General features: G+C 50.0%; 1 protein-coding gene and 4 non-coding genes across 5 annotated transcripts in view; 1 reads left to right on the top strand and 4 right to left on the bottom strand.

Moving 5' to 3' along the window:
• Positions 1-12,250, bottom strand: part of LOC109252608 (histone H2B type 1-C/E/F/G/I) — a 490,736-nt gene that overhangs the window by 367,314 nt on the left and 111,172 nt on the right. The gene's annotated exons all lie outside the window — the stretch shown is intronic.
• Positions 129-201, bottom strand: TRNAK-UUU (transfer RNA lysine (anticodon UUU)). The gene has a single exon. It is a non-coding gene; the product is annotated as a tRNA-Lys (tRNA).
• Positions 1,327-1,398, bottom strand: TRNAM-CAU (transfer RNA methionine (anticodon CAU)). The gene has a single exon. It is a non-coding gene; the product is annotated as a tRNA-Met (tRNA).
• TRNAL-CAA (transfer RNA leucine (anticodon CAA)) lies at positions 10,206-10,311 on the top strand. Its single transcript has 2 exons — positions 10,206-10,243; positions 10,266-10,311. It is a non-coding gene; the product is annotated as a tRNA-Leu (tRNA).
• On the bottom strand, positions 12,046-12,151 carry TRNAL-CAA (transfer RNA leucine (anticodon CAA)). Its single transcript has 2 exons — positions 12,114-12,151; positions 12,046-12,091 (listed from the first exon to the last, which is right to left on the bottom strand). It is a non-coding gene; the product is annotated as a tRNA-Leu (tRNA).

The raw sequence follows: 12,250 nt of genomic DNA, 5'->3' as shown, positions 1-12,250 counted from the left end.
AGACAAATGTGATTACTGAAAGACCAAAAACGTAAACTCTTGCAAGGATATGCCTTGGTCTGTTTCGGCTGTTGTGGAGACCCCGTTCCAGAGAATGTAGGCCTAACTGAAATAAAACAACGACGGGTCGCCTGAACAGGGACTTGAACCCTGGACCCTCAGATTAAAAGTCTGATGCTCTACCGACTGAGCTACCCAGGCTTCACGACAGGGGCCCTAATTCACTGCATATGATGACTAAGGGCTCCAAGAAGTGCGAGTGATGCCCGTGACTCCAGAGATCACTGGCGTCCCCCAGCTGCGCCGCTCACACAGCCCTGGCCTCAGCGCGGCCGCTGAGCTCGACGGCATTGAGCGCGGCATTTCTTCGCGACACAAGTATTGGGTGTATTTACTGCAGGGGGCGTGGGAGGAGAGTCGCTTGGGAACAGGGGGGATCCGTCTGGTGGGAAGGAATATTCCTGCAGGAGAGGACTGCGGGCAGAGCCCCCGGAGCCGGCCTGGGCGTGGACGCGCGGGTGTCCCCACGGCTCACCGCGAGGAGGAAGCGCGGGTTCCACCCGCGACTTCCGAAAATGGGAGGAAACTTAGGAGAGCCAGACGTTGGGTAAAGAACGAAGGTTGCGGCACAGGGCAGAGGTTCAATTCCCGTTGCTTCCGGCAGTGTTCTCCTTCGGCGTCGGGGTTCCTGGGCTGTGGGGGTGGAGCAGCGGGCAAACGCGCGGCCGCCTCTTCTCAGACGGGCTTCTGTCCGGGACGCGCCGCAGTGTCCAAGTCGGTCCTCGCCTTCCGTCACGTTCCTTCCCTCCACCCCTCCAGGTGTCCCCCACACCTGTCCGACCCCCCTTTGCCAGTTCTGCCATTCTTGCGCCCACTCGTCCGACCCGGCAGGGACGTGAACCCCGGCCAGTGCACCGCCCCCTCCCCAGCGACGCTCGGGAGTCCGCTTGCGTCCTCGCCCTGCTGTTTTTACCTCCACGTTCGGTCCTGAGCTCCGTCCTGTGTACGGGAGGGACGGACCAGGCACGCATGCGAGCGCGTGCGCGGCCTCTGTCACCGCAGGTCTTCGTGCGTGCACGACACGTGGTCGCACCTCGGCAGGGGCCAAGACGCGGGGACCATAAACGGGATGACGCGTCCCTTCCCAGTATGGGGTGAGCGTCAAAAATGTTAATAAAGACACGCTTTTGATAATGGCCAATTTCCAACAAGATCCAAAAGAGATCAAGAGAGGTAAGGTAGTAGTGTCACTGTCACGAGCAGCCTTGGTGTTCGTGCGGATCTTGGAGCTGGAGAGGGCAGTGTGCGGATTGAATAAAAGCACGCTAGCAGAGGATGGTTTCGATCCATCGACCTCTGGGTTATGGGCCCAGCACGCTTCCGCTGCGCCACTCTGCTACCTGCGGCGACAGCGGCCTAGACTCTCACTAATTAGTACGTCTTTTCGGGTGTCTACACTCTCTTCTCCGCCGGCTCTTCTACCGCCTTCCACTCGGGGTCCACCGCACATTTCCTTCTCAGACCTGCGACCACAGGAATCCCTCACACGTCCGCGCCTTTGTACACACTCAGAAAACCCAGGGTCCGCAGCCCTTTCTCGGGAGCCCGCGTGGAGTTCTGCCGGGGGGTTCAAAGCTCGGAGCTCTCGCGCCATAACCTGCGCGCTCGTGGACCCGAAACTAGGTCGCCCTGCACCTCCGCCACCCAGGAGGGGGCAGGGGCGTGGGGCAGAGCCTGGGCTCGCTAGAGGGGAGGGGCGGGGCAGAGGGAGGGGAAGGATGGGGTGGGGACCCGGCCAGAGCAGAGAGAAGGGCAGGCTGGGACGGGGGCGGGGCGAGAGCGGAGGGAGGGGAGGGAGGGGGCTGGGCGGGGTAGAGGGAGGGGCGCGCGAGGCGGGGGCGGAGCGAAGGCGGAGGGAGGGGGCGGGGCGGAGCGAGGGAAGGGGGCGGGGCATGCCGGGGTGGGGGGAGAGAGCGGAGGGAGGGTCGGGGGCAGAGCGCGGGGCAGAGGGAGGAGCCACAAGCACTATTTGCAGAACCTCCACTACCGGGGTTGCAGGGAAGGGGCGAGCGCCGGACTCACAGGAGGCTCCGTGCCCTCTTCCCCTGCAGCGTGACGTCCTGCCTACACGAAATCTCCAATCTCTGGTCCCAACACTGAGTCGGTGTTTGGGAGAGAGTCTGTACGTATGTTGTGACCTTGGAGCAGAAACCGAGGCCCGGATCGCTTTCTAGGTTATGTCTGGACCCGTTTCTGCCAGCGAGGCCTGGTTCTCCCCGACAAAGACTCCTGCCAAGCTGTTTTCAAACTTTTCCATGTCCTCATTTCTTACCTGACACCCTTTCGCTCTTCTTTCTTGTCCCTCTCATCGACCGTCTCTTCTTTCTCCCACCTTCCAGGGATGCCCCGAGAGCATCGTTGAAAGACTCTCTCCTCCGCAGAAGTATATGAAGCCTCCTCTCAGTTCGCGCAGGTGTTTCCGTCTTTCCTCCAGGCTCTTGGCCTTGGAGCTACAGAACCCAAGGGGATCCTTCGCTCACATCTGAGCCCATGGCCACCTGCTGCGTAGTTATTCAAAACCAGACTTCTCTCCTTTCAGCTTCATGGTTAAATGTTATATTCGTTCGTATGATTTGAATTGCTCCAAAGTTAAAAAGCAAAAAAAAAAAGTCTGGAACATAGAAGGCGCCTGCTACTGGAGAGGTAGCATTTCCCCCACGTTTCGTTTTGAGTGGAAGCCAAGGTAACTTTGCGGTTCTCCTGGGGAGAGGTCACATTTGTAAGTGGATTTTTACAAAGGCAAGTTATCAATACTTCAGCCTTTTTTTTTTTTTTAACAAAAATACAAGACAACAAATCTCCACCTTTATTTATTTACTTTTCAGTTAGTTTAAATCCTTGAGGGGTACAGCATCACACGGATTTTGTGGCCAATGGCTTTAGCAGGAAGGTTGCTTCGGAATTTGGCACGAACCATGCCACTGTTTCCATGAGCATGAGTCACTTTTCCCCAGATTACTCTGGTTTTATTCGGTTTGCCACAGGGAGTCACTGTGTTGTTCTTTGCTTTGTACACATAAGCACATCTCTTGCCTAGATAGAATTCAGTTTCATCTCGAGCATAAACACCTTCAATTTTAAGAGGAGCTGTGTGCTCCCTCTGGTTCCGCGAGCAGCCTTCCAGACGTATTTGTCGTTTCAGGAGTCCTCCACAGGTTCCAAGACGGCGGAAAGAGGATAGATCCTTCAGGCTTCTTAAGGAACCGTTTCTATCGCCCACTCCTTACTGCCTCTTCGTCAGCTTCAGAACTGTCTTCCAGTTCTTTTTTTTTTTTTTAATTTTTTTTTTCAACTTTTTTGGGACAGAGAGAGACAGAGCATGAACGGGGGAGGGTCAAAGAGAGGGAGACACAGAATCTGAAACTGGCTCCAGGCTCTGAGCCGTCAGCACAGAGCCCGACGCGGGGCTCGAACTCACGGACGCGACATCATGACCTGAGCCGAAGTCAGACGCTCAACCGACTGAGCCACCCAGGCGCCCCTGTCTACCAGTTTCTATTCAGTTACTTAGAAAGGTCTGATTGAGAAGGCCCAAGTCACAATCACAGTTCAGCTCCAGCTGGAAGCCGCTAGAACCGCAGCTGATACTTCGCCCCCAGAGCGATTCAGCTATTATTTCTCTCAAGGTTCTGAATATGGTATGTGATTCCCAAGAGGGCCGGATTTATGGGCCTGAACCTATGCAGTCACTGTCACCCCCAAACCCACACTTAGAAGGGCTCTGTCTTGGGGTTTATGCTCCGCAGATGCTGCTTCCCTTTAAATATGTTTTGCAGATGCTATTTCCCTTTAAATATGTTTTGTGAGGCTCACTGGGGCACGGAGCGTGTTGAGGCTGGGGCTTTCGTTGAAGCCTGGGCTCTCCTGGCTCTTCCCTCCCAGAGATGGTTTTGTGCCAACTTGCCCTTCCCACTCCCCTTCCTGACCCCCTCTCCAGCAGTAAGCTCCCTAGGAGATCTGGGGGGAAAGGTTGTAGTCTCGCAGCTGGCGTTACCAGGGGACGCTGGGTGGGAGTCTTGGTGGGAGTGAGCCTCTAGCCCACCCCCATGCGGGTATATTTTAGTAATTTTAGCAGCACGTTTCTCCCGCTCTTTGAGCCGGGGGTCCCCATTTTCCTTTGTCATTGGGTCCCGTAAATTATGTAGCTGGTCCATCTCCCCCAGTTTCCCAGGGCTCCCGTTCTCTTTCCTGGCCTCTCCACGGCCTTCTTTGCTATCTTGCTCTCACTTTTGGAAAGTCGGGAGCTGAATTTTCAACGGGGGAGCCTGGTGTTTTCAAGGGGAGATTGTGGAGTCTTCATTTTGAAATCCCACTGCTGAAGGCTGTGTAATCACCACCCGCGGTAGATTTTTCTTTTTAATGTGGCCATCTACATGGAAGTGTACAGAACTGACCTCGAAGTGAATTTCGTTCCAGAGTGAAGACAAAATATAACTCAACGGTGAAGACAGAGGTTGACAAATTTGACTACGTGAAAGTTAAGAACTGTGCTTTTAAAAATCATACTCAACACTCTAAGGGTAAACAGAAATATGCAAATAAAGAGAGAAAAACTAGACTAAATCTAAGTGAATATTCCGGAAGCAGTATGACAGAATTTAAGAGGTGGAAAATATGAAAGACTAATAAAGAGGCATGGAAAACAGATTAAAAGGTTCAAACAAGAAAGAGAACAGCTGTGCTTTGATTGTAGAACCAGCCAGTGACGGTTTAATGTTAGTCTACAGATCCTGAGATTAAAATATTTCAAAGTAGGTATTCTTTCTGTTAGTATAAGAAGATAGCACGATGCCTCTTAAAAGAAAGAAAAAAATGTAATCTCCAGAAAGTTACATATTAAAAGCTAAAAGTAAAATAGGATGTATGTTAATGTAATTTTATGCAACAAAAAGACAAGATAATGAAAGGAAGAATAGTAGAATTACAAGCCAGTGAAATTTTGCCTCCAATTACCATAAAGCAAACTTTCTTTGGCACTGGAGGTATTATTTATATTTCATCGTGGTAATTGGTTTTTTTTTAAAGTTTTTTATTTATGTTGAGAGAGACAGAGACAGCACAAGTGAGGGAGGGGCAGATACTGCGGTCTTGTTTTAATCAACAAACATTCAATAAGTATAATAGGGGAAAATGTCTTGAGTCAACGGAAAACCGGAAAACCGCATTCTCTCAAAGAATCCCCTCTGGGTTATCTAATTCTGATTCACTCGACAATTTGGCAATTGTGAATAGCTGGGAGCAATGGAAAATAATTCTTGTCCATAGACATACAAACTCTGTCTTGGACAGTAGAGGTTCAGATGACTTCCCTTCCCTGCTGTGCCAAAAGGCGGGGTCACATTTTCACATTTATTTCAGTATTCCTGAGCTATAAATATACCTACTCTTTGGATTCTCCTTTAAACTGATAAAATCTGCTGGATTCCTGTATTATGAGTTAAATAAAGCCTTTAACGTACGGTGGTTCTTATATCTGTATGAGTTACGGCTTTACTTTTATTGAAACTTATCTTTTCACTACTATGTGCCAGACACAGTTCTAAGCAGTGAGAATGAGAAACTAAACTTTTGTCTTCAGAGAGCTTATTTTCTAGTGACACATAAAGTAAGTGTTGAACAATTATTCTGTAAAGACCTTTTAAATCAATAAAGATATTTATTGTCTCAGTATTGAATTAGCCTATTAACCTTAAAAACAAAAACTGCCTATTATTTTTACCAGCGAAAGATGGGTTTATTTGGGAATAAAAGAGAATTGCAATCTGGCAAAACCATAGGCAAGTCCAGGGAACAAAGGAGAAATGTGCTTTTTTAAGCAGAAAAGGGGTGAGCTGGGAAGGCAGTTCCAAACCAAAGGTTTGTTGGAGCAAACCGGAAGTTGAAGCATGGTGGCTTCTCATTGGCTGGGCTGGGGTGGGGGGGTGGTGGACAGGAAGAACGTGTCTTCCCGGGGCTGGAATAGTAGAGTGGTGTCCATTTGCAAGGTCGAGTCTGTGCAAGGTTAAGTCCCTGTCTTTCTGTTGGGGCTGCAGTTGGCATGGTTGGGCTGAAAGTGGTCCCGGGTAGACTGGGGAGCCCATCCCCAGGACGTCCCCGAAGGCTCTCGGTCTTGTCACAAGAAAGCATTCAAGGACAGACCGGACACAACAGTTGAGGGGTGCAAGTAGGAAGTTCATTAAAGTGGGAGTACACTAGAGATGTGAGAGTGAGTGAGCTCAGGGGAGAGCCGCAGTCAGGGGCTGGGTGTCTAGCTTTTACTGACAGTTGTTAACTAGGGGATGGAATATCTAGGATTTTTTTGGTGGGAGTAGGGTTTAGGGGGCCTTTTCTCCCTTACTTGGTGAGGGTTTCTGGCCTGTCTGGCGCCATCTGGCTTCTCGTGGCTTTGTTTTCGAGTGTTACCAGGACCGCCTCTGACTTCCTTGCTGCTGGCCTCCAGACATCCTGTTAGAACCTAACTGACTGCTTACTCTACCAGTATGGAGTTAGTTCGTCAATCAGTCAAATCGTGGAGTCTTTCATGACCTTGGCCATATCTCTGGTCTGCTAGGTTTTGACTGTTTCAGTTGACTTGTACATTGTATTGGGGTTGAGAAACAAATATTACATGCTGATTTTGAATTCCCTTCACACTGATGGGGGAGCGTGGGGCAAGCTGAGGGCAAAGTACAGGCTGGACACCCCCGCCCCCAGGTGGGATATGTGTGATATTCCCAGGACACTCCTGGCTACCCAAGAACAAAGGAAAGGGGTTTCAGTGCTGGCCACGGTGATGTGGGAAACTAAGGCAGATGAAAAATTAAATTCCCTTACTGCCTACAGCCCACTAACATTCCTTGAAACTGGTAGAGTGACCTCCCGCTAGGATCTCAGCTGCCTCGATGATGACGCTTTGCTGGGGGCAAAAGAGAACCTTAGCTTAACATTATCCCAACCTCGAGGATCCTGTAAGTCTACTTCCTTTATCTCAACTGCCCCTAGATAGATGCTGCCAATCAGACTCCAAGCTTATGGCCCCTGGTATACATCTGAAGGGTCTCATGATTGAGGTTTTATTAAACGGCAGTTAGTGGCATTTCCTTAGCAACAGCCAGTCCCTCAAAGTCCTAGAAACCTTGCTCCCAAAATTCCTTAGAGACTTAACCTATCCCTGACCCCCTCCCAGCCTGAGGGTATATAATGAGTTACCTGTCACAACCCCATGCAGCTCTTCCTGCCCATGGGTCCTGTCCCCATGCTTTAATAAAATCACCTTTTTTTGCACCAAGGATGTGTCTTCAAGAGTTTTTTCTTGATTGTCGGCTCCGGACCACCCCACCATCACCCCAAAACGTCATCAACACTACATACATCTGATAGTTTAAATAATCAAATAGGGACGGATAGAAAAAAAAAGATGCAGAACAAAAGAAGAAGAATACATTTGTTTTTATTAATTTTGGGAACACACGAGTCCATTGGAAAGTGTAGGGAAGGAAAAATTTTCCTTCTATCCTCTAGGTTCTTTTGGCTGGTCTGTTAATTAAATTGACATAGGACAGATCAATAGGAGAAAACACACTTAATTTCATACCTATGGGAGCCCCAAAGACAAGAGACTCAGGGGCAAGTTGATTTATATGCCATTCTGAGCTAAGGAATGGGACAGGGGTTGGGGCTTCAACAAGAAGGAAGACGACTCACAGGAAGATGGGCAGAGCAAACTTTTGGTAAACAAATATCTGTCATGTGGTGCAAAGACAATGGGACACAGGAAGGACTTAGAACAAACAGGCCCTGTGAGCTCCCCCCAGCTCACCACCCCTGTTCCACACTTTTTATGGTCTTTTCTGCTAATTGCTCTCTTCCTGGGCCAGGCCTTCTGTCTACATTTTTCAGGCAGTTGAGTCAAATGCCAAAGTGGCACACCCTGGGGTGGTCTATTCTGCTCCCCTTGAAAAGCATGTAAACTAAGGAAAGCATAAAAGGTTTTAAAGTGTTCTCCCTGACCACGGTACTGAAATTAAATACATATATCCCATTTTATACATAGGTAAACTGAGACAAGAGTCAGAACACAGTGACCTGATCAAACATGTCTCTCTCTCCACTCTCCTAATTAGCTTACTGTTAATCAGCTTATATAAGATTTCACATGCGTCAAAAAATCATCAGAGACGTAAAAATGGACAACAGAAATGATTGGGTCCTTGCCTTAGTGAAGTGCTGGGCATGGTCTAGCAGACCCTCTGGGAATTATCCAGTTTTATAGGAATGGGCACCTTGGACTGACTTTTATTCATGAGGCTATTTTAGAACTCTATGGTGGTAGAGGTTAACTTATTAAAACAAATAATTTTGCAAGTGCTTCTTGTCTACATCACTGCAAAGGATTTTGCACGCTTGGAATACAATTCTGTCCAGGAGAAGAGAGGACCCCAAACATTGAACTTTAGTGTGCTATAGGATATTAACCAGTTTTGCACCTGTTAGCAAATTGACTTCAGCCTTTCTGATTGTGTGTGGTCTGTTCTTCCCATTCTCCTTTGAAACATTTCTAAGTGTTTACTCATTAACTAGTGAGACACAGGAAACCTTTGACATTGTGTTCATATGATATGTTTAGAAGTCAAGTTTTCAGGTTTTTAAAAAAAGACTTTATTTGCCAAGTAACCTCCACACCCAACATCGGGCTCAAACCCACAGCCTCAAGATCAAGAGTCACAGGCTCTACCGACTGAGCCAGCCTGGCACCCCAAGGCCTTGCCTTTTCATCTGCTTGATAGCACCAATATATTGGGAGAGTTTCCAAGAGAGAAGGAGGAAGAAGTCCTGACTGAGATGTCAAGGGCATCTTGAGAGAGCACACCGCCCAAGGTGGGCAGGCGAAGTCTGAAAACAAGTTCATTGGCAGAAAGGAGGACTGGCAGCACATTTTCTAAGTGTTTGGAAGATAGAACACCACAGTTCAGAAAGGGCAATGGAGCAGGGGATTGGAGTTGTTGCTACAGCAGCCACGTTAGCCAATAGAAAAGTGAAGGTGGCCGGGGTCTTGAGCAGCGGCCACTTGTCACATGGTTTGCTGGGGTGGGGTGGGGGGGAGGCCTACATGAAGTCTCCTTAATCCCTGGAGGATCTCGAGGGGGGACTTGTTCCCTAAATGTAGGGATGGAGGACACGTTCACAGATGGCCCGACTCATGCAAAGCGATCCCACACCACACTTTTGTGAGTCACGGGGCTTCAGGCACACACATCTGATTCAAGACCTTCACGTTTTCTACTACTTTGCGTTGCCTTGGAGACAGTATCTGGGGTGCTCTCTGTGAAGACCGACACCAACCCAAACCAGACAACTATCCCCCCCCCCCACACGGCCCCCCACGGCCGTGCGCACAGACTAGGATCCTGGCACAGCTGTCTGCCAGTCGGGGCCTGCATGTTTCGGGGGTCCTCGTGGGAAACGACAGGTTTCTGCAGGCCATTAACTGGGGGAACTGACCAAGAACGCTCCTATGGGGCAGCAGGAAAAGGGAACATTGGTCGAGGCAGGAGGGATTTGAAAGACAACGTCTTTTTCAACTCAGGAGAGATGGTGAAGCCAGTCGTCCGTGCCCTCCTACTTCTCTCATTCTGCGCCCTATGATGAGGCGCGCCCCGCATCACATCCCTTCTCGCCCTGCAGGCCGAAGGAATGGAAGGGGAGAGGAGAGGGGAGCCAGGAGGTGGCGCCGGGGGACCCTGGGGAGGGAACCCGAGGGCCGCGCAGGGACGTTCAAGGCCCCCGCGCGCCCTGGCCGGAGCCGGTGAGACGCGGAAACACCGCTGCGCCCCGGGGCCGGCTCCCCGCGGAAAAGCTCGTGCAGATGAAGGCGCGGGAGGGTCCGTGACCGTCCAGGGAAGCCCCCGAGGCACGGCGGGCGCACCCCGGCTCCGGTAGCACCTGCAGCCGCACCCCACGCCCTAGACGGGGCCTGCAGGCAGGCCCCCGGGACGCGCGCCTTCACCCCGCCGCCAGCGCGCAACTCCCCGCACCGCTCGTCCGCTTGTGCCTTCGGGTTTGCGGGTGCTTCGCCCCCGTGCCTTCTGGAAACAGAGCCCCGCCCCCTTCCTGCACGGAAGGGCCTCGGTCATTAATGGTCCTTACCCCCCAACGGTGCACGGTTCGTCAGGATGGCCGAGTGGTCTAAGGCGCCAGACTCAAGCACCTGCTTCCCGCCTTGGGGCTTCTGGTCTCCGCGTGGAGGCGTGGGTTCGAATCCCACTCCTGACAGTGCTTGTTTTGGTTTTTGCCTCACTCATCACCACCCTTTGGTCCCAGGGCTCACTCAGAATGGGAGGAAAATTTTGCAAACCATGTATTGGGTAAGGGGTTAATATTCAAAGTTTGTAAAGAATTCATACAACTTAATAACAAAGTAGCAACCGATCTGATTTAAAAATGGGCGGAGGAACTAAATAGACATTTGCCCAAAGACGACGTCCGAATGGACAACAGGCAAACGAAAAGGTTCTCAACATCACTAGCTGTCAGGGAAATGCGAATCCAACCCACAATGAGATATCACCTCACACTTGTTAGAATAGCCAGCCTCAGGAAGAGGCTGTTGAAGGAAGGATGTGGAGAAAAGGGGGCCCTGGCTCACTGCTGGTGGGGGTGCAAACGGGGACAGCCGCTGCCGGAAACAGGGTGGAGTTTCCTCAAAAAAAGAAATAAATAAAAATAGAACTCTCATATGACACAGAAATACCACTTCTGGGTATTTATTCAAAGGAAATAAAAGCAGCATTGAAGACACATAGGCACTCCCATGTTTAGTGCAGTATTATGCATAATGGCCCAGATATGGAAGTGACCTTTGTCTGTCAATGCATGAATGGATCACGATGTGGGAGACATACATCTATACGTATATAATAGAAGAGTATTCAGCCAGGAGAAAAAAGGGAAATTCTGCCATTTGAATCAACATGGATAGACCCTGAGTATATTATGCTAAGTGACATGAGTCAGAGAGAGAAAGACAAATACTACATATAGGAGATATGTGGAATTAAAAACAAAATTGTGTCAGCAGAGAGTGGAGTGGTGGAATCCAGGAGCTGGGGGTGGGGGTGGGTGGGAGAGATACTCTAGGGCGTATATTTGCAACTAGTAGATAAATGAGTCCCGGAACCCTAAAAGACAGCACAGTGATTATAAACAACAAAACTGTGTTATGAACATTAAACTTGTCAAGAACCGAGATGCTGGTTGTTGTCAGCACTAGAAGAAATGATAATTATGTGGCCAGCTAAGAACTCTGTTGTACACCTTAAGTGTTACACGATATTGAGCTTACACAATATTGTGTGTCAGATATATCTCTATTTTGAACACAGAAAAAAAAAAACTACTACAATGACTTTCCTAGGCAAGGCCAGCGGTGGAGCTGAGCTGGAATCCCACCGAGACACATCCCTGCCGGAGAAGTTGCTGGATAGTAATTCAGTAACAGGGGGACAAACTCGTATTCAGTAGCAAAGCTGCAAACATCTAAGATCTGAAGTTTCAGACCAAGATGTTAGCCTACGCAGAACTTCATAGAATGCATTTTTTTTTTTTACCTTCAAAAAATGAATCACATAAATCACATAACCCTGAGATAAAATCTCAGAGGGAGCTCTTACTGTTAGTGTGTTTGCACAGCGGGGCCACTTCTCCGCGACTGCTGACTTAAAGGTTTTCGCTCTCAGAGTTCACAGGCGGCACTGCAGACTTTGGGACGGAACTTTGGAACAGGTGCTTTTCCGCACGCGGGTCCATAGTTCTCTCCTCAGTAAAAAACCCTCCCGCCTGTGGATGACTCGCCCACCCGCGCACGCGGTTCCAGTTTCTGGGAAGAGGGAAGGGGTTGCGTCCAAATGTCCGTGAAAACACCCCCGTACTCTTTTGTGGCCGGTTAGTTAGTCGCAGGCGGTTACGGGGGAGAATTTTGAATCCACGGAGAGGGGAACAAAACAGAAGTGTCAGAAGTGGGATTCGAACCCACGCCTCCATGCGGAGACCAGAAGCCCCAGAGCGGGAAGCGGAAGCTTGAGTCTGGCGCCTTAGACCACTCGGCCATCCTGACACCGCGGCGCGACCTCTGCCAAATCTGCTACTTGGGTGCTTCCGCCTGTGCCCCGGGGCTCAGCGCCCGCGGCGTCTCGCGCAGGGACTGGGCGAGGCG

The sequence above is a fragment of the Panthera pardus genome, unplaced genomic scaffold (assembly GCF_024362965.1).
Source record: "Panthera pardus isolate Hobbes unplaced genomic scaffold, ASM2436296v1 HiC_scaffold_17, whole genome shotgun sequence".
Taxonomy (NCBI): Eukaryota; Metazoa; Chordata; class Mammalia; order Carnivora; family Felidae; genus Panthera; species Panthera pardus.
Note: the sequence above shows the minus strand (reverse complement) of the source record. Positions and strands in the feature narration are given on the sequence as shown.